The sequence below is a fragment of the Anas platyrhynchos genome, chromosome 15, assembly GCF_047663525.1.
Source record: "Anas platyrhynchos isolate ZD024472 breed Pekin duck chromosome 15, IASCAAS_PekinDuck_T2T, whole genome shotgun sequence".
Classification (NCBI taxonomy): Eukaryota; Metazoa; Chordata; class Aves; order Anseriformes; family Anatidae; genus Anas; species Anas platyrhynchos.
Window position 1 is genome coordinate 2,404,621 of NC_092601.1, and position 18,389 is coordinate 2,423,009.

Genomic DNA, 18,389 nt, shown 5'->3' on the forward strand with positions numbered 1-18,389 from the left:
TAACTTGGAAGCATGCTGTAGAATTTTAATTCCCACAGCACTAGATTTATATAATCACCTTTTGTCCTTTTGTCACATCACATAGCTATTCTTAATTATTGTAATTAGGTTTTTGAGCTCTGAGTTTATTGTTCTCCTTTTCAGATCTTTCCACTACTTTCCCTTTGCTGATTTCCCCTGGGCTGCTTACGTACATGCCCTATGGCTTTAGGGTTTGTAAGTGTCTTGAGGTAATCATGTTTTTATCAGTGGCAAGTGCATTAGATGCCTCATTTAGAATAAGGGAGGGCATGCAACAAGTACTGTTTGTTGTTTGTTTGCTTGTTTTTCTAAAAGGTGTGGAAAAAAATCTCTAGATGCTCAGAATCATGCTTCAGAGCAAACCTGAAACTGGCCATATTGAATCATCAAATGGTTTTGGTTGGAAACAACTTTTCAAGACCTTTTAGTCTGACCTCCCTGCCATGGTCAGGTACATCTTTCAGTAGATGAGGTTGTCCAAAGCCTCATCCAGCCTGACCTTGAACACTTCAGGAGATGGGACATCCACATCTTCTCTGGGCAACCTGTTCCAGTGCCTCACCACTCTCATAGATTAGATAAAAGGAATAAATTCTTCGCTAAATCTACCGTCTTTCTGTTTGAAACTATTACGCCTTGTGCTGTCACTACGTGCCCTTGTAAAATGTCTCTCTCTCTCTTTCTTATAAGCCTCCTTTAAGTATTGAAAGGCCACAATAACGTCTCCTCAGAGCCTTCTTTTATCCAGGTTAAAAGAACACAGCTTTCTCAGCCTTTCTTGTAGGTGTTCCAGCCCTCTTATCATTTTTGTGGTAAGACTGGATCCACTTTAACAGGTCCATGTCCTTCTTGTGCTGGGCGCACCTGAGCTGAACACAGTACTCCAGGTTGTATCTTACAGGGGCAGTGTGAAGTGGGGGAGTATCACTTCCCTCGACCTTCTAGACCACACTTCTTTTTGTGCAGCACAGGATATGATTAACTTTCTGGGCTGAAGGTAGACATTACTGGCTCATGTCAGATTTGTCATCCACCAGTATATAGTTGGTCTCCAGATACTCTTAGAACTCAACACTCTGGAAATCTCCCTAGCTGAATAATGTGTTTGTTCAGTTGTACAAAAACGTGGAGGAAATTACTTATGCTGTCACTGTTCTACCAAATGTGTTACTGGTTTTTGTTCTGTGATGTGTAACCACATTCTAGTGCTATAGATTATATTCTCTTAAATATTCTGGTATTAAAAAAAAAAAAAAAAACAAAACTTAAAACCCGTCTGTCCAAACAACTTTTTTTTTTTTTTTACCCTCTTTTCAAAAGGATTAAATGTCCCTAAAATATGCACTTTTTCAGTTAGGTACTTTTTACCCAAAAGTCTGTGAAGTGAATACGCACAGTGCAAGAACAGGATCTGTATGTGTAACACAGATAAAATAATTAGAAATATGGTTGTTTTATTGTTTTTTACCACATTATGTCTGTTTGCTCAATATTAGCTGAAGTGACATTTACCCAAGCTAAGGGTAAAATGTGGTTCCTTTCATACCATTGGGAGTTGCCCATTTTGGCTGGACCTGATGAAATTCATCCTGGAACCCTTGCAGAACCAGCTGAGATTACCTGAGAGGCATTTGCAGTCATCTCTGAAGACACCTGGCGGGTGGGTGACATTTTTGAAGATCTGAAAAGGGTAGTTGTATCTGAAGCGTAGTTTATGAAACTTCTAGAATAGATAATTGCATTTAATAGTCAAAACGCTGTGATGATTGGTTAAACCTGAAGAGAGAGATGTTACAAGCCATTTTGAGGTAACAGGATTAGGCATTACTGGCATCAATTCATGATGCTTCAAGCATATTTTGATAAAGAGTTTTTGTGTAAAAAGTTGAAGAGATTTTTGACTGCTGTTGTGGGTGCTTTCTGAATCATTTAGAGGAGAGAAAGGTCTTTTGTTCTTGCTAGTATCCTTGCCTCTTGTTTTGTATTTGTATACCATAATGAAACTGAGATCTGGAGTGGAAGTTATCATTGCCCTTTATTTTCAGACTATGCCTTAGTCTAGTTAAATGTTAGATGGGTAAAAGCAATCTTATATTGGGTGTACAAATTGGTATTAAAGACTATATGGGTTTTTAGGATACAATAATATATTAAAAGGTTAATTTTGTATGTACTTTAAATGCGTCCTTCTGATGTACTTCAAGTGCATCGATGTAGAACTGGTATTTTAAGACTCAAACAGAAAGACTGATGTTTGTGTTATGAAAATGTTCATATAGAATGTGGTATTATCCAGCACTCAGTTCTAACAACCAGGTTTGAGATCACTTTAAGGTAGCTCATTTCAGAAGAAAATCCTGTTTCTACTGCTTTCTAGTACCCTCTGCATTTCTGGGAGAGAGGAAATGTTAACAGTGAAACTAGAACTGAAGATAATGCTATCAATGAGATTTTTCAGGTCAGCATACCAAAAGAAGGGGGTATTTCAGGCACCAACAATTCATCTGGTATTAATGACAGATGCAGAAATTGCTTTGGTAGCAGTGCTCTCTTTTCTAATGTTAATTAAATTTGACTTAATAATGAGAGATGAGTTATAGAAGTGGATCCACTTTGTCCTCCAAACATGTTTGTTTATTTTTTTGCTACAACTTATTTTGTGAAACACTTAGACATGGTGAGGGGGAAGGAGGAAGAGCTCCTTCACTTGGAATAATCAAGTCTGTAGGAGGTGAAGAAAAACTCTCTTAAAAAAAACGACACCAAAGAAAAGCTTGGATGATAGTCAGTTTCATGAGCAGCCACAGATGTAACACTGCAGTGGGGTTATTTGGGACATTTGTAAAACAACTAGTATCCTGAAAGAGGAACGCATTGAGGAGTGCAATCTCTAGGATGCATCCTATAGGACACACCTGACAAAGAGACAGAGCTGAATTAATGAGTAGTAACGCTGTTCTTGAACATTTGATTTAGCTTATGTTTTCTAGCCTTCCTTTCAAAAGGGTGAATTTTGCTTGCCATTCTTCCTCCATGAACTCATTCATGGAAGCACGCATTCTTGTATGTACGTTCTTGAAAAGAGAGAGATTGCATATATTTCATTTTCCTTTTATCGGTGTTGACAGTAAGAATTTGCTGGTTGATCAGTGTTTCAAGTTGTGGTGGACTTAAGGAAACATTGCATCTTCTTTTCTCTTACACTTTCTATGGGAAAAGAAGGTCATAAAGGTTCCAGAAGCTGGATTCATGTTTATCTATTATCAGAATTGGAGGCAGCACATGTGATCTTGCTTTTGTATTTATGGTTGGATCCACACTGACTATACATGTATATTAAGAAAGCGTGCTTATGTTTCCAGCTATACCAGCTAGACTAGTAAGAGAGTATACTTTTGTCAGAAAATCTTGTTTTACTTCCATTTTAAGAAACTTGGCTTTTAGTTAAGAAACTACTCTTAACAATGGCTTATTTCCAACTGCAAATAGTAGTGTATCATTTATTTATTTATTTATTTTAAATCTCAGAGTTGTGTATTCCACTCATGTCTATCTTTGTGGAAAAAAACGTTTAGCCGTGGTGGTGGATGCTGTGCTATTTTTGTAGTTGGAATATGCCTTGAACCTAACTTGCCTAACTTTGAAGAACTGATAAGCAAAACCAGTCCGCATCCAAAAAGTTTTCAGACTCTGTTAAGGATCCAGGTATCAGCTGCTAGGCTGGATGGTTCCAGAATTTAAAGTTAACCCTTCTTCTCTTGCCTTTAGTTTGTATCTGTCGTATTTTCACCATCTCCTAGCAGTGTAGGTTTCACTGTTTTGAGGCTCCTATTATTTATTGCTGCAGCACCATCTGATGGGAAACTCTGCTAGTGAACTGAAAGGGTTGCTTACTGGAACTGTAGAGTCTAGATAGAGTTCACAAGCAGTCTTCCTGTCACATTGCTGCTTACACTCAGAGAAGCAAAATTGTTTAACTTTGCTTTTATGGCAATGCTGTCTGTTAGGTAATTCATCTCTTTGGAAGTATTAATTTCAAACCACCACTGTCTTTTTCTAATTTGCTGTTTCCTGACTTTCTCCATCTTCAGGAAAAGACTCTTGTCTCCTTGTCTTCAGATTGAGTGCTGTCCAAAAAGATAAAGAAACAAAGCAGATGATAAGAAGCAAATATGACTGCAGAGAAAATAAATTGGAGAGAACAAAAGGTAGCTTTATTATCTTGTATTAAAAGTGTCCACTGTGGTACTGTGCCAGTAGTTGCCAGGGTTTATTAGCTCCCTTGAGGCTGTTGTAGGTATTCACCTTTAGTTTTATCCCTGGACAGTTAATTCAAACTTTAAGCTTATGTGTGAAAATAACATAGGGTACAGTCCAGCCTATCATTTGAGAACTTGGTAAAAAAACACCATGTTACTTGGCAATCACTGCTGATTAAAAGCTCTGGTGAAAAACAGATATGTTGCTTTCAGGATTGAGGGGTGTAAGAAAAATTATGCATGGATGTAAGACTGAAATAAAGGTCACTGTGAGGTAGAAGAACAATGGCAAATCTTTTTTAATTAGTAATGCTTAGGATAGTTTGGGTATTGCAGATTATTTTAGTAGATGTAAACATTTTCCGATATTCAGCATCAAGCTTCCTTGGAAAGCTGGAAACTGCAGAATAGTAAAGAAAAAAACATATTTACTCTTTTACTTGCAAAAGGAGTAAGGGGGAAAATTGTTTTCAAAAGAGTTCCTGCCTCTTGTCTTTTTCTAGAATTTAATATTATCCTGTTGGGATGTTTGTAATTGTGTGGTGCTCAGGTATCAGATACCCATTGTACTAACCATCATACAAATACAGAACAAAAATAAAAAAATAAAAAAAATAAAAAAAAACAGTCTTTACCCCAAATACTTACAACCTAAATTGTTTTTTTTTTTCTTAGGCTGCCATTTGTATGCCATTAATACTCGCCATGGCAGTGAACTGAGGATTGTTGTGGCTATTCGGAACAAACTACTTCTCATCACAAAGAAATACAATCCATGCAACAGTTTAACCAGCAGCTCTCTGCTGTCATTACCTGAATCTCCAGTAGACGAGTTCCAGTACATCTGGGTATGTGTAATCTAACCACTAATCACTTTTACAGACTGGGCAGCACTCAGCTAGTGGAGGAAAAAGGCAAAGAGCGTGCATTTTATCGTCTGCAACCTCCAGACAGATGTAAGTGAGATCCATCATTGATATGCCAAAGAAATATTTCAGACTTCTTAAATTGTAATCTTGTTCTGTATCATGCTTCTCTGCTTAGATTACATCCTTGTAAATTCATGGAGTAATGCAATATTCACACTAAGAGCCTGAAAAATAGAATAATACTATTATTTATCTCATAGGAAATATGCCTTTCTGACCCTCCAGTGGTTATGACACTGGTGGATGGACCGACTGGAGACAGTGACGATATGATCTGTGTGGCGTATCGGCATCAGTTTGATTTAGTTAATGAAAGTATTGGGGAGTCCTATAGACTGCATCATGTTGAAGCAAACAAAGTAAATTTATAGCATTTAAACTATTTTCTTGCAGAATTGGTCCATGCTGTGCTGACCTCCTGGGAGCAGCATTTACGGAGATCCTCTCGTCTCCTTTACTTTTCACTTTTTTAACTTCTACTTTAGAGTAATCTGAGGCATTTTTTCCTTTTGGAATGTGTGATAATAATCACTCCTAAGAGAGGTAGTTATAAGGTATGATATATTAGGAAAGAGCCTGTGTTTCAAGCTCTGGAATATTGCTGTCAGTATAAATGCAAAGCCATTTTTTCTCCTTTCTCAGTCAATATTTTGATTTTTGTCTTTTCTTCATGGTCTCAGTGTTTTATTCTTTAGGAGGTTGCAGCAAAATAATTTCAGGTTTTGGCCACCATTATCTCATTCAGATTTGCCTATTTGCATGTACTAAAACTGAAATATTTGCGTATATCTTTTAGTTCTAAACTGCTGCCCAGCCAAGTAATACATTAACTGTATCTTACTAACTGGGACATAGGCTTGGGATTTAAGTAAACATCCTGATTTTTGGAAAAGGGTTCAAATGTTTCCTGTTGCTGGGAAGATAAGGATCTTCAGCATTTTGAAAATCAAATAATTTCAATAATTTCTTAATATGGATGTGAATGTATAGCTTTAAGTGTAATTTAAAAAAAAAAAAAAGAACCTTTTACAGGGTTACTCTCGTGTTCTGTTGACTTCTCTGCTCATAATGGTATAAGGGACGTCTCTTTTGATTTGATGCTTCTTGTTGATTTTTTTTTTTAAATCATCTGTGTTTTTATTCAGATTTGATGATGAAGAGGGTTGGTACACCTAGCATTGGCAATACAGTGTTAAGATTCTCCACAGCAATGGGAATCCATTTTAATCTGGATTAAGAAGGAAATACAATTAAAGAATGTGGACAGTCAAGAATCGCCCCCCTCTGTTCTCTTCCCCAGTAACCCTTATTTCCTTTGAGAACACAGACAAAGCAGGAAGTTAATTAGACCTGTGCCAGTGATTTTTGTGTTGTTGAAATTGGTTACCAAATTATTTCCACAGGTCACAAAGCAGAAATGTCTTTCAGTTGCTACAAAGGATAGGTCAAAATGTGTTTTGTATAGATATATATAAGCTTCCAGATCTGTTTAACAGTTCTTGCCTTATATTTGTCTTAAATCAAGAGAACACCTACTTTATTGCACAAAGGAAAGCCATGAAGTTCATGAAGTCAATCTCCAGCCCTGCCCAAGTAGCAAATAATGTGGTCTAGGAGACATTTGTCTAATCCAGTCTTAAGTATTTCATCAGGGAGGTCTCCTTTTCTGAATGTATATACTTATGGGTGTCTTGTTTTTCTTTTAATTTAACTGTAAAAGACAAATACAGGATTAAAGTATGAGAATATAAGTAGCCTATGCTATGCAAAAACCATTTTAGTTTATCCAGCAGTGGTTCTCAGTTTCTAAATTCAGCTTATTCAGTAATTCTTGAAGTACATCCACATCAATCAATGTACCTGTTAGTGGTTTTGATCCAGTAATTGGCACTTTTGATCTTTCTGCTAGTCAAGATTTTCAGTCGAGCTTTTTAGATTTCACTTTTTGGAAAGAATTGCTATTTTTAGCATAGCATGTTAATTCAAAGCTACCCTGAAATAACTCAGTTTCCCAAAATTTATATTGTCAAGTAAGTTAGGTATGTTTGTATCATTTTATACTGTAGGTATGTATTTATACTGAAGTTACAAAATTGAATATGCATTACTGAAATACAGCATTGAATACAAAAGAAATTGATTTCCATCCTATCAGCATCCTGAAAATGAATCACAAAAAATAAATATTTTTTTTTCTTTTATCTGTAATTATGCACCAACTGATTTGATTGCTTCTTAGTCAAAACCTGGTCATAGTAACATCTGTATCTTATCTGCCTGATCATTACCCTTTCCTGTTATCATTGCAGGTAAATTTTGTTGCAGCTGTTGATGTATATGAAGATGGTGAAGCTGGCCTACTGTTATGTTATAACTGTAAGTAGTTAGGAAAGACTGGAAATGATAATATCTCAACATGTAATTCTTTCTTCATTGGAGTTTAGATGTGTATTTTAAAGTTTCAGTGTTTCATGGAAAGTATTCCAAAATACTTTTTTTTTTTTTCAATTTAAGTGCATATTAGAAGGACTAGAAATGGAAGTACTGCTTTATTGTGGTGTGTGTAATTGGACAGCCGTTACCATCTTACTCACAAAAGTCCTATTTCTTCAGATCTATCTTATTCTTTGCCTAGTCTCACACTGGGTGTTTCTAGGACATGTACAAATTAGTATTCCATCCGTTTTCTTCTTTGTGCTTTCCCATTCTGTCATTGTGCTTTCTTTCCTTCTGCACACTTATTTGTGCTGGCACATTTTAAAATTGTAACTCTCTTAATCTCTTTTTATAAAACGGCCTTGGATTTAATATGCATATGCTCTTCTGTGCTGTACACATGTAGTTTTGCTTTCAGTCCTCAGGAAAATCAAAGTTATGAGTATGAAACGTCCTTTATGAGGTGATGCTGAAGGACAAAGCACAGCTTTCTGTTTCAGATGGTATGTCCTATTTGCCTTTCCAAAGAGAGCATTGATGGAAACAGGATAAATACATCTACGTATTCTAGCATTGGCCGTTAGATTGGTACTACAGGGAAAAAGTCTCTAAAGCGTATCTTTGTATGCTCTGTGAGGCCTCATTGGTTTCGGTAGTTTAACAAATCCTACCTAGTTCTGGCTCACTCAGTACTGCTTAAGAACTAAAAGGTCTGAGACAGAGTAGTGTGAATTCCCAAACCTGTACTTCTGTGCAGAATCAGTCCTACTCTAGTAGGCTCGTCACAGAGCCAAAGCTAACAAACTTGGTTGATCCTAAGGTCCTAAAGCCTGTTGCACAGGGTTGCAGCAACTTGAATCCCTATTTGTAGGGCCCTGTCACAGGGAAACCTCTTTTGGTCTTGTGACAGTTTTACAATTATGAAAGTATCATCATGGAACAAGTATGAAAACACATGATTTGACAGTGTTCTAAGTTTGGGTTTCAAACAAGACCTTTTTTTTACACTTGTGGATATAAAGTTAGTTTAAGTTTAAGGACACCAATTACAGGAAAAAAAAAAAAAAAAAAAGGATTTTACCTAAAAATAGAGAAGTAGTAGATTCACAAGTTATATGATTAATGAAATCTTGGTATCTGTAGTATCCCATGTGTATTACAATCCTCAAAGAACACAAACTGTGCTAGTATGTGGCTGCTTGAAGGGTATTTCTTACAGTCAGAGGGGTACAGCTCTGCTTACATCACTTTCAGAAATGTTCTTAACTATTCCTCTATCCATAGACAAAGTAAGGAGCTGATGATTGCTGAAACAGAACAATACTTACTTTGTGAAATCTGACGAGTTATTAAAATGTAGCTCTACTATTTTTATCTTGTAAATGTATTCACAAAGGAAGCACATTTCCCTTATGGTCTGTTTAGATATAGAGGGACTTCTACATAAGTGTTTGATATTTGCACATTTCCCTTATGGTCTGTTTAGATATAGAGGGACTTCTACATAAGTGTTTGATATTTATCTGTGTATTATCCACACTTCTGTAAAATCTACCTATAATGTTGGTGTTTGTCATTTGTGCTGTAAGATATTGGAGGTTTCTTTTTTTCCTTTTTTTTGTTACAGATGTTTGCCAATATAGAAAGGTGTATCCTTTTAATGGAGGTTCTCCACTTGTCCAGTCATCGGCTTTCTAACTTTCTAACTTTTAAACTAACTTTCAATTTAGCTGGAGTCAAGTTCCTTATGCTGTTGGTAAGAACATACCTCTTTTACCCTTTTTTCATTACTATTTAGGCTTGCACTTGGCTGTTGGTAGAATTGCAGAATGTGTGCTAGGAATATATAAGAATAAATATAAAATTAAAAATAATGTAACATACATAAATCTGTTTTTAATATAATAAAATTTAATAAATATGGGTTAATAAATTCCTATAAATAATAATTTCTTCATGGAGAGGGTGGTTAACCATTAGAATGGACTGCCCAGGGAAGTGGTGGAATCCCTATCCCTGGAGAGGTGTTGACATAACACCAAGGTGTTGAAGGATTTTTTGAAACAGCAAAAATCCCATGGCTTGCTGCAGCTGAGCAAACCAAGCTACCAGGGCAACTATGAGAATTTCCCATGACAGTGTTCCCACATCGGCCAATTGAGGAATTTAGAAAAATATTGTTACCAGCCTCTGGCTTCAAGGTCAAGGTCTACGTGACTGCTAATCACAAGAGGGGTTGTTTTCTTGCAGGTGGGGTTGTTTTCTTGTAGTTGTTTGTCTGAGCGCTTTTGACCAATAATTTTGTGTGAAACACTATCCACCCCTGTTAAGTTCACTATAAAAGGCTAGTCAGGCAATAAAATGGAGCATGGTCTGACTCTACTGGTGTCTGTCGTGCTTTCAGCCGTGCTTCCTGCAACACCAAGGGACATAACGATGGAACTTGGTAGGTCAGGTTGATTGTTGGACTTGAAGGTTTTTTCCAACCTAGATGATTCTGTGATTCTCTTAAGCGTATTGCATTCATGATGCCACTTCAGCTAAGATTCTGCATATGGTATCTTTAATAAGTAGAGCCTTGGGGCCAAGTTTTTCCTCTGATAAACTTGTTTTTTCCTTTCTCTTTTTTCTGTTTTTTATTTTCCATTCAGTTTATATTCTGCCAGGCATGGAGAGTGACGTTTTCTTCAGGCTTGTATCTGAATGTCCATCAGTACAGTAGACAAATTTTGTCATAGGAAAGGGAGATACCAGAGTAGGTCAGATACTCAAGAATTGTTTTCAGGGAGCATCTGAGAAACATTTACATTAATCATTCTTCCTTGAAAAATAATTTTTGTTTCATTTCAGTCTGTGCTTTCCCTTCTATCCTTGCCTTCACTACTGATTCCATTGAGATCCGATTAGTGGTGAGTGGAAACTTAGTCCACACAGCAGTTGTGCCTGAGCTTCAGCTTGTAGCATCAAGGGTAAGACACGAGAAAAGCATGTTTGACTATTTGTGAGGTGTTGGGACCTAATTCATATAAAGAGTTGCTGAAGCCCAAACCAAACCAAAACTGACACATTTTCTGATTTGCATTAACTGTTAATTTGTCTGATCTTAGCTTGTAGTGAGTACAGTGAGAATCAGAATTGATCTAACTGTCCTTTATTGTTTGCAGTAATGCAGAGCTGAAGTATTTGATTATTTACAGGGCAAATGCTCTTCTGAACATCACAGAAGTTCTCCACATTTACAGTGAGATAGCCTTTTTATTGCCAGCTGTAGTTAACTTAGCAGCAATACAGCAACAGTGGCAATAGAACATAGTGGGCAAACATTTAAGCTCTTCTTCAGCAAGTGTTTAAGAAAGTTTTGCTGTAATAATGATGAGTTCTTTGTGATTTCAGTCAGATATTTATTTGAAAGCTACTGCTGCAGTAAGGGGATCATCTCATAGCAGTTCTAAGGAAATGAGTTCAAGTTCTCAAGCACCGACGGCTTATGAAATACCAGAATGTCCTCTTTCTTCTTGAGAAGGTAACATGGTTTCCAGGCTGCTTGAAGCTTTGATTATTATCTTTAATAAATGAAATCAATCAGTTAAAAGATTTTGTTTTCATGGCTGAGAGTCTGGAAGATGGAAACCTTATCCAGAGATCTGAAACACCTGGCTGAGCTTTTGCCCCATAGTATCTCTTCTGAATGCACAGCAGCACTGTTTTGAAGAAATCATGTCTGTAGGAGGGGAAGAATTAATCTTCACTACCTTAATGAGCCTTTGGCAATATGGCCAAGACTATAAAGCAAAAAGAGGTATAAAATTATAGGAATACTTTCAGACTTCACATATGCCATTCCTTTCATTTATGAACAGCTAAATTAATTTATGATAGCTAATTAAACTAATGAAAACTAAAGGCAAGAAGTATTTCTAGTCTCAAAAGAGTTAATAAATTTAAAGTTAATAAATGCACAGTAAATTTGGTGTAACATGATCTGTGAACAATCGATCTACAGGGATAAATAATAGAAAAACAAAGGAACACCAACTAGATAATGCAAGATGTATGTAGATCTTGTTCATTTAGATGTATTTAAATCTGCTGCTGCACTGTCGACAGAAGAGGAAAAGAGAAAGGAATCTGAATTTCAGTTTTTAAGACAGGCAATATGCTTTTTCTCAGTAAGCCAAGTTGTCAGTCTGCAAAGTGTGGACGTATTTCTTCCTCCTCCTAGCCTGTTTATAGTGAAGGATACAGTACAAGGAAGATCTTTGTTACTTGGGTTAAAAAGCACCCCACATAATGTTTATAACTTTTTTGTATAACTTTTCATTGGAAGTATTTAGAACTGATACTGGTAAGAAAGTGTAACGTTCTTTTTTCCTTCTGCATTTCAGGTGAAGTTCCAGGCTGGAGTAGTGGGCCCATGTGAACCTAATGAGGTTCAACAAGTCCAAGTGCAAGGTGCTGCACCTGGGTCAGGGAAATCCCAGATACGAGGACAGACTAGGAGAAGCACTCATTGAGGGCAGACCTGCAGGGGAGGACTTGGGAGTTCTGGTGGACAAAGGGCTCGACATGAACCAGCAGCGTGCACTTGCAGGCCAAAAGGCCAACTGCATCCTGGGCTGCATCAACAGAGGAGTGGCCAGCCAGTTAAGGGAGGGGACTATTGTCCCCCCTCTACTCCGCCCTTCTGAGGCCTCACTTGGAGTACTGCATCCAGGTCTGGACCCCCAGCACAAGAAAGATTTGGACCTGTTAGTGCGAGTACAGAGGAGGGGCTACAAAGATGATCAGAGGACTGGAGCACCTCTCCTATGAAGAAAGGCTGAGAGAGCTGCACCTGTTCAGCCTGGAGGAGAGAAGGTTACAGGGAGGACCTCACTGTGACCTTTCAATAATTAAAGGAGTCTTGTAAAAAAGATGGAGAAGGACTCTTTACTCGGGTAGATAATGATAGAATGTGGGAAGTGGTCTTAAACTAAAAGAAGATAGGTTTAGATTAGACTAGGAGGAAATGCTTCACTGTAAGGGTAGTGAGGCACTGGAACATGTAACCAAGAGAAGTCGATGCCCCATACCTGGAGGTGTTCAAGGCAAGGCTGGATGGGGCTTTGGCCAACCTGATCTAGTGGGTGGCGTCCCTATCTATGGCAGGGGGGGTCAGAGTTAGATGATCTTTAAGATCCCTTCTAACACAAGCCATTCTATGATGATTCTATTGTAACCATATTCTAAGCCAGCTGGGAACTTTTTAGTTAATGAAAACCATCGAGAGATCACAATGTTTTTTGTGAATGTTTTATTTCCTTTTGAGAGTATTAAGACTTTTATTCCTTTATTGAGGCCTTTTGAATGAACCTATTCCCAAGACAGAAGGTGCACAGAAGCAAAAAAAGGCTCCTCGAAGACAGTCAGATCCCAAGCAGGGAGCGGTAAGATCAACTAGTAGCGATAGGTAAATATATGGGCTTTAGAAAATAACCTAAGTTAGACTGTAAGTATTTTGGGAATTGATTGTTTCTCAACCTTTTTACTCTAATCTTAGTTCGGTATAGACTGACTGAGGCCCTTGTATACTACTGAGAATTTCATCCAAATGTGTATTAGAGTATCTGAATACTATCAGTACTGAAATAGTTATACCTCTTGCTAAAGATACGTTATGAACAAAGCAAGACTAAATGGGACTTTGTGGGGACCTGGTGCAGTTGAGACAGTCATCAGGCCTACAGCATCTGCACTGTGCAGACTCACTTGCTATTTTCTTCATATCCTTGTGTCTCATTATCTCCAAAATAAATTTTGTAAAGAAACAGTATTGCATATGTCTGTATGTATCTGCTTACCAGACCCCCTGCCATTGTGTTTTTTTCATTGTTTTTATAACCTGCATTTGTGATAAGTAGCAGCAGAATTCAGCCAAGATACAGTAGACTGAAATTATTTTTTTTCAATCCACTGCAATGTAAAACTTTATTATATTTATTCCACTATTGGAAAATTATATGGAGGGGAGCATGCATTAACATTACCTTCGGGCAATAATCTGATGTATATAATCTCTGTTTTAATATGAATTGTTATCAAGGCTCTGTTTCAGTGCTAGCCTGGTGTGGAAGCAGAGTAAAACAGAGAGAAATTCAGTTTTAATGGTTTGTCTCTGCCTTTAGGATAACTTGATTGTATGCAGAAATAGCCACTGACCCTGCTTGCCCTTACCTGTGTATTGTTTCTCAGTAACTTTTGTCTTCATCTTTGCAGAATAATCTCAGCCTCTTTTGAAAGCTTTTCTGAGAGTCATCATCTTTCCACTAGTTCAGATCCTGATACTGTAGCAAACAGAAAGGGGAGCTCACCATCTAGCTATCCGTTCCATCTGACTTCTTTATACGATGAGGACATCATTGACTTGAAGTGAAGACAGACAGACTGTTCCTTACCTCACCTTTTCTTACAGATCTGTGAGCTCTGTAGGAATGTCACAAACACTGCTTCTAGTGGTAAAATGTGGCTGGAAGTATTGGTGATTAATCTTTATAGACCCCATGTTGTTCTGGCTTGCTTAGCCTGATTTGGTGATGCTTACATCTTTGACATGTGTATGTTTTCTTATCTCAGTTCATGAAACATTACTTTTTGTGGCATTCTAAAGGTAGGTAATCAATGAGAGCTTCAGGCTGAAAATGAAGTAAAAAGTATTATTTATTCTGAGCTTCTTATAATTGAAGTACCTGAATGAGAGTGACATTCAGTTAATTGCTGTTACTAATATCTTGAGCTGTTTTACAGGTGTGCACCATGTAGAAAGAAGAATTTGATGATGTAAATGACTCATTTTGTTTTTTCATTCTTAAAAAAAAAAAAAAGCTTTTACACAAAGTCTTTCCTGACAGCGCAAGTGCAGTCTGTCCTTGAAATGATGGAGCTGTGTTTTATTCACTGAGGAATGATGGTTACTCTATAAAGATCAGGTAACACGAACGTGCTGTTTTCTTTTCTCAGACCTGTCCTTGCACATTTATTTTTTTTAAGAGAAACTTGAAAATTGTTTTGGTATTAAGAATCTTTGAGTAGAATGGCTTTTTATAAGAAAATACAAGCTTTCAAATCTTCCATAAAATTGGAAGTCAAAAACACATTGTATTTCTCCACAAAGGGAATGCTGTTTCTGTAGTGCACTTGCAGATTTCCTCATTACAGGCAGAAGCCCGTGCCCTGATTTTCTTTCTGACTACACAAAGATTCCTGTGCTGGCATCAGAATTAATTGTTGTCTGCTTTTACACCAACAATAGAATTCATTGCTCCAAGTAAACATATTTTTCTAAATGGACCGGGCTGAAGTTTTACTGCTAAGAAGCTAGTTTTCTATGGTGAAATAGTCATATTAGATCTGTTGTTTTGTTAAAGGACAGTATTTCATCATTAAAGCTTGATTTTTTTAACCCTTTCCTCCATGCCAAATATCAATTTTATACAATGTTGTGAAGGGGTTTGCTGTTTTTCATGAAAAAGTGATACTTCCAGGCTTTTTATATATGAAGATTTGGGCTTTATTAGGGTATTTCTTGCTCTTTGTGTAGAAATATTTCTGTATCCTTGATTTATTTTGTAATACCATTCATGTGTCATGATTTCCCCTGTCCAAGCATGCCATCTGGTGATTTGTGCCTTTTGCTTCAGTCTGTCTGAATGTAAAACTTTTTTTTTTTTTTTGCAAAGTTTCACGGTATATGATGACTTTATTTCTCCATCTAAGAAAATATGCAAGGCCTTAACTGAAAGGATTACTTCTTATTCTCAGTCAGAGTGGTTGATCAAGTAAAGAAGCAATATTTTAAACATTAATTAGTACAGGAACAGAAGCAGTATTAACCAGTGGCTACTTGTACTTTAGTATTTTTGCACCTAACTATGTATGGAGTGAATCTTAGTAAACACCTGGAAGTGCCACCTCAGAGTCTTTGCAAGCACTTGTAATTCTTTTTGAGAATGTCTCAGGGGGGAGAAGGGGGAGGGACAGTATCCATTTTCTCTGTTCTACTTACCTGGTTAGCTATGGTTTAAACAAAAATCACTCTCAAAGTATTGTGTAGTCCTTATTCTGCTGCAAGTTGTAACCACTTGTGTGGACTCGTCGAATCAATTTTAGGGGAAGCACTGTTTGGGCTTGGGTATTTTTAGAAAGCAGAAGCATCACCTTTTTCCATAAACAGGTTTCTCAGTGTAGTATTTTTATTTCTGTTGTGTGGGTGTTTTTGAAGACTGTACTAGTGTGCTGCAAAACTCAGGCTTTAATTTCAATTTAATAAAATTTGAACTGGAAAGTTTGCTTTGAACTTTTATATTATCAGATTTTAAATGTATTGCAGAGGTTCACTTCTGCTATTCTAGCATGACTTAACATGATTAAATGATAGTTTGATAGTAGTTGGATACACGTGTATACATATGTTGATTAGAAAACTTGTTTGAAGAACCTGAACAAACACATGTTTAGGTATCCTGAAAGACATAGAAAGACCTTTTAGATGGAGCAGTAGAGAGATTAAGAAGAATGGAGAAAGCTTGACTATAACTGACCTAGGGTGATAGTCAGGATGAAAAACCACAGCAGTGGCAATAAAGTATTGCTATGAAGTTTGTGCGTGGAGTTCTGCCTGTAATAGCAGCATTGATGACATCTAGCGAATACTAACAAGCAGCAAAAGTACTATAAGGAATACAGCAAAAGTCTGACTGCCTAAACTAAATGAAAAAGAAAAAAAAAAAAAAAGATCAGCCTAGCTTCATGGTATTTATTTTACCTGGAACAGGATGTTGGAGGAGTTTGAGGAGGGAGGAAGCACAGATCCCATATCAATTGGCTTGTCTCTCCCCTCCAGTCTGAATTTTATGGTATAGTTTAACGTGTCTGATGCAAACTGTTATGCAGGTCACACTGGGAACTACCAGTCCTAAAATAATATTACTTGTACAGGACAGGTAGGATCTGAACACTGGAGAAAATGACCTGTCTTCATGCCTTAGGTAAGTGCCTTAACAGTGCTGTCACTTCTTGAGTATTTACTTCTGTGGTCAACCAGCATGTCATGCAGGCATGGAGGAATAATATTAGACCTAGCAAAAGGAGGTGAAGGAGGGATCAGGCAAAATTATTTTGTTTTATATTACTCCTAGGTATGGTAACTGAGGCTTTAGGATCATGTATGTGTAGTTTACTCTCTACTTGCGGTACAAGAGCAGCCTGGAGTGTAGGTAGAAGGCAGGGAACATGGTAGTTATGCTTGAATTTTGTTTGACACAAGCCACAAGAACCAGTGTGAAGTTCTTTTTCACATTTGTCTTATTTAAAAGACAAAGTACCATACAATAATATGAAACTGCTGGGAAAACTGGACAAATAGCCAGTATACAAGTAGTCTTTGTCAGACTGTGGCATGAATTACATGCATCTTAGTGTGATGAGACGTTGTTCTCTGCACTGGCTTCTAGACATTGGCTGTCTCAAAGTAGTGTCTTAGATCCATCCTATTCAGGCTCTTGATCAAAACAAAAGCCAACTGTTGGTATTGATGGATATGTTCTTGTTTGTCATTTCTAAAGGCCACATTTTTCATACATCTGTGTAATCTCTCTTCAAACCAGTGTCAAGTGACCAGGAAACATGAAATGTCTTATTGGAAGGCTACTGAGATGGACAGGTATACCGTTCTTTACTCTGGCCCCTTGGAATCATGTTTTTTCTCTTCTTTGTAACATGCGTCTACTCATTAAAGCTTAGAAAGTAGCCTTGGACACAAATAGCAGCCGTGTCCACCCTAAGCACAGCCTTTCCCACTTTCACATATTCTGTTAAAACGGCTACTAGTAGCCTGTGTTCTTAGTGTTGGCTGATCATCATATCCCTGAGAAAAAAGAAAATCTTTAAAACTACAGCTATGATGGGTAGATGCTTTTTCTAATGAAGAAGACTACTGAATAAAGCTTGCTACCACCATCAACAGAAGGGTTAAAAATATTTAGGCAAAATATGGGCGAAAGGGGCTTTGTATGCGTTTTCTGGGGTTCTATTTTAAATTCCTCAGATTCTGGGTAGGGATATATTTAGGGTTGTTCAGAAAGAGCAAACACAGAGAGTATTCAATGTATTGTTGGCAAGGGTATAGTAATGAAGCAGTTTTTGTCTTTCATTGGGACTTGGAAAGGCTGATCTCTCTCAAGAGCTTGATGTTGTCTGCTTTTCTTGATGGTAGCCATCATGGCCCTCAGTCTCTTGCTTGTGTGTGTTCGTGTTCATGTACGGTTTGTGAGCCTGGCTCCATGTGGTTTTGGGTCCCGGTTCTGTAGTTTTTGACTACTGTTTCTGGTTTGGGGGGAGAGATGGCTTCCTGCATTGCTCTGGCTGGCCCGCCCTGCGCTGCCCCCCTCCCCCTGCCACCGCTGGGTTGTGCCAGCCCGCCCTGGCCCTGCCGCATTGAAGCTATGGGGAGCTGAAGAAGAGCTAGTGAAAGAGAGGTATTGCAGCTGGTAGGCTGTGCCTGTGAGGTGCCTGAGGATCTGCCTTTTTTTTCTTTTAAGGCTGCTTCTTGCAGTCCCAGGGGGTTGAATCCTCTCCGGAGTGCTGAGGAAAGGCGGGAGGGTCGTCAACCCAGTCAGTGTCCCTAAGCAAGGGTCCCCCTAAGGCAAGTCTCTGAAGTGTTTCCCATCTGTTTTAGTGGTGCTGTGGTAGGCGTTGCTCAGAATCTGCT

At 37.8% G+C, this 18,389-nt stretch overlaps 1 long non-coding RNA gene across 4 annotated transcripts in view; it reads right to left on the bottom strand.

Annotated features, from left to right (window-relative positions):
• Nucleotides 1-1,311: 1,311 nt before the first annotated feature.
• The window catches only part of LOC113841579 (uncharacterized), a 34,758-nt gene continuing 17,680 nt past the window's right edge, over nt 1,312-18,389 (bottom strand). For 2 of the 4 annotated variants that reach the window (XR_011803469.1, XR_011803471.1), the window contains exon 8: nt 12,922-18,262. This is a non-coding gene — a long non-coding RNA (uncharacterized lncRNA). Of the gene's footprint in view, nt 4,149-12,921; nt 18,263-18,389 lie in introns of those variants that run through there. The other 2 variants (XR_011803468.1, XR_011803470.1) reach the window with 2 other exon arrangements.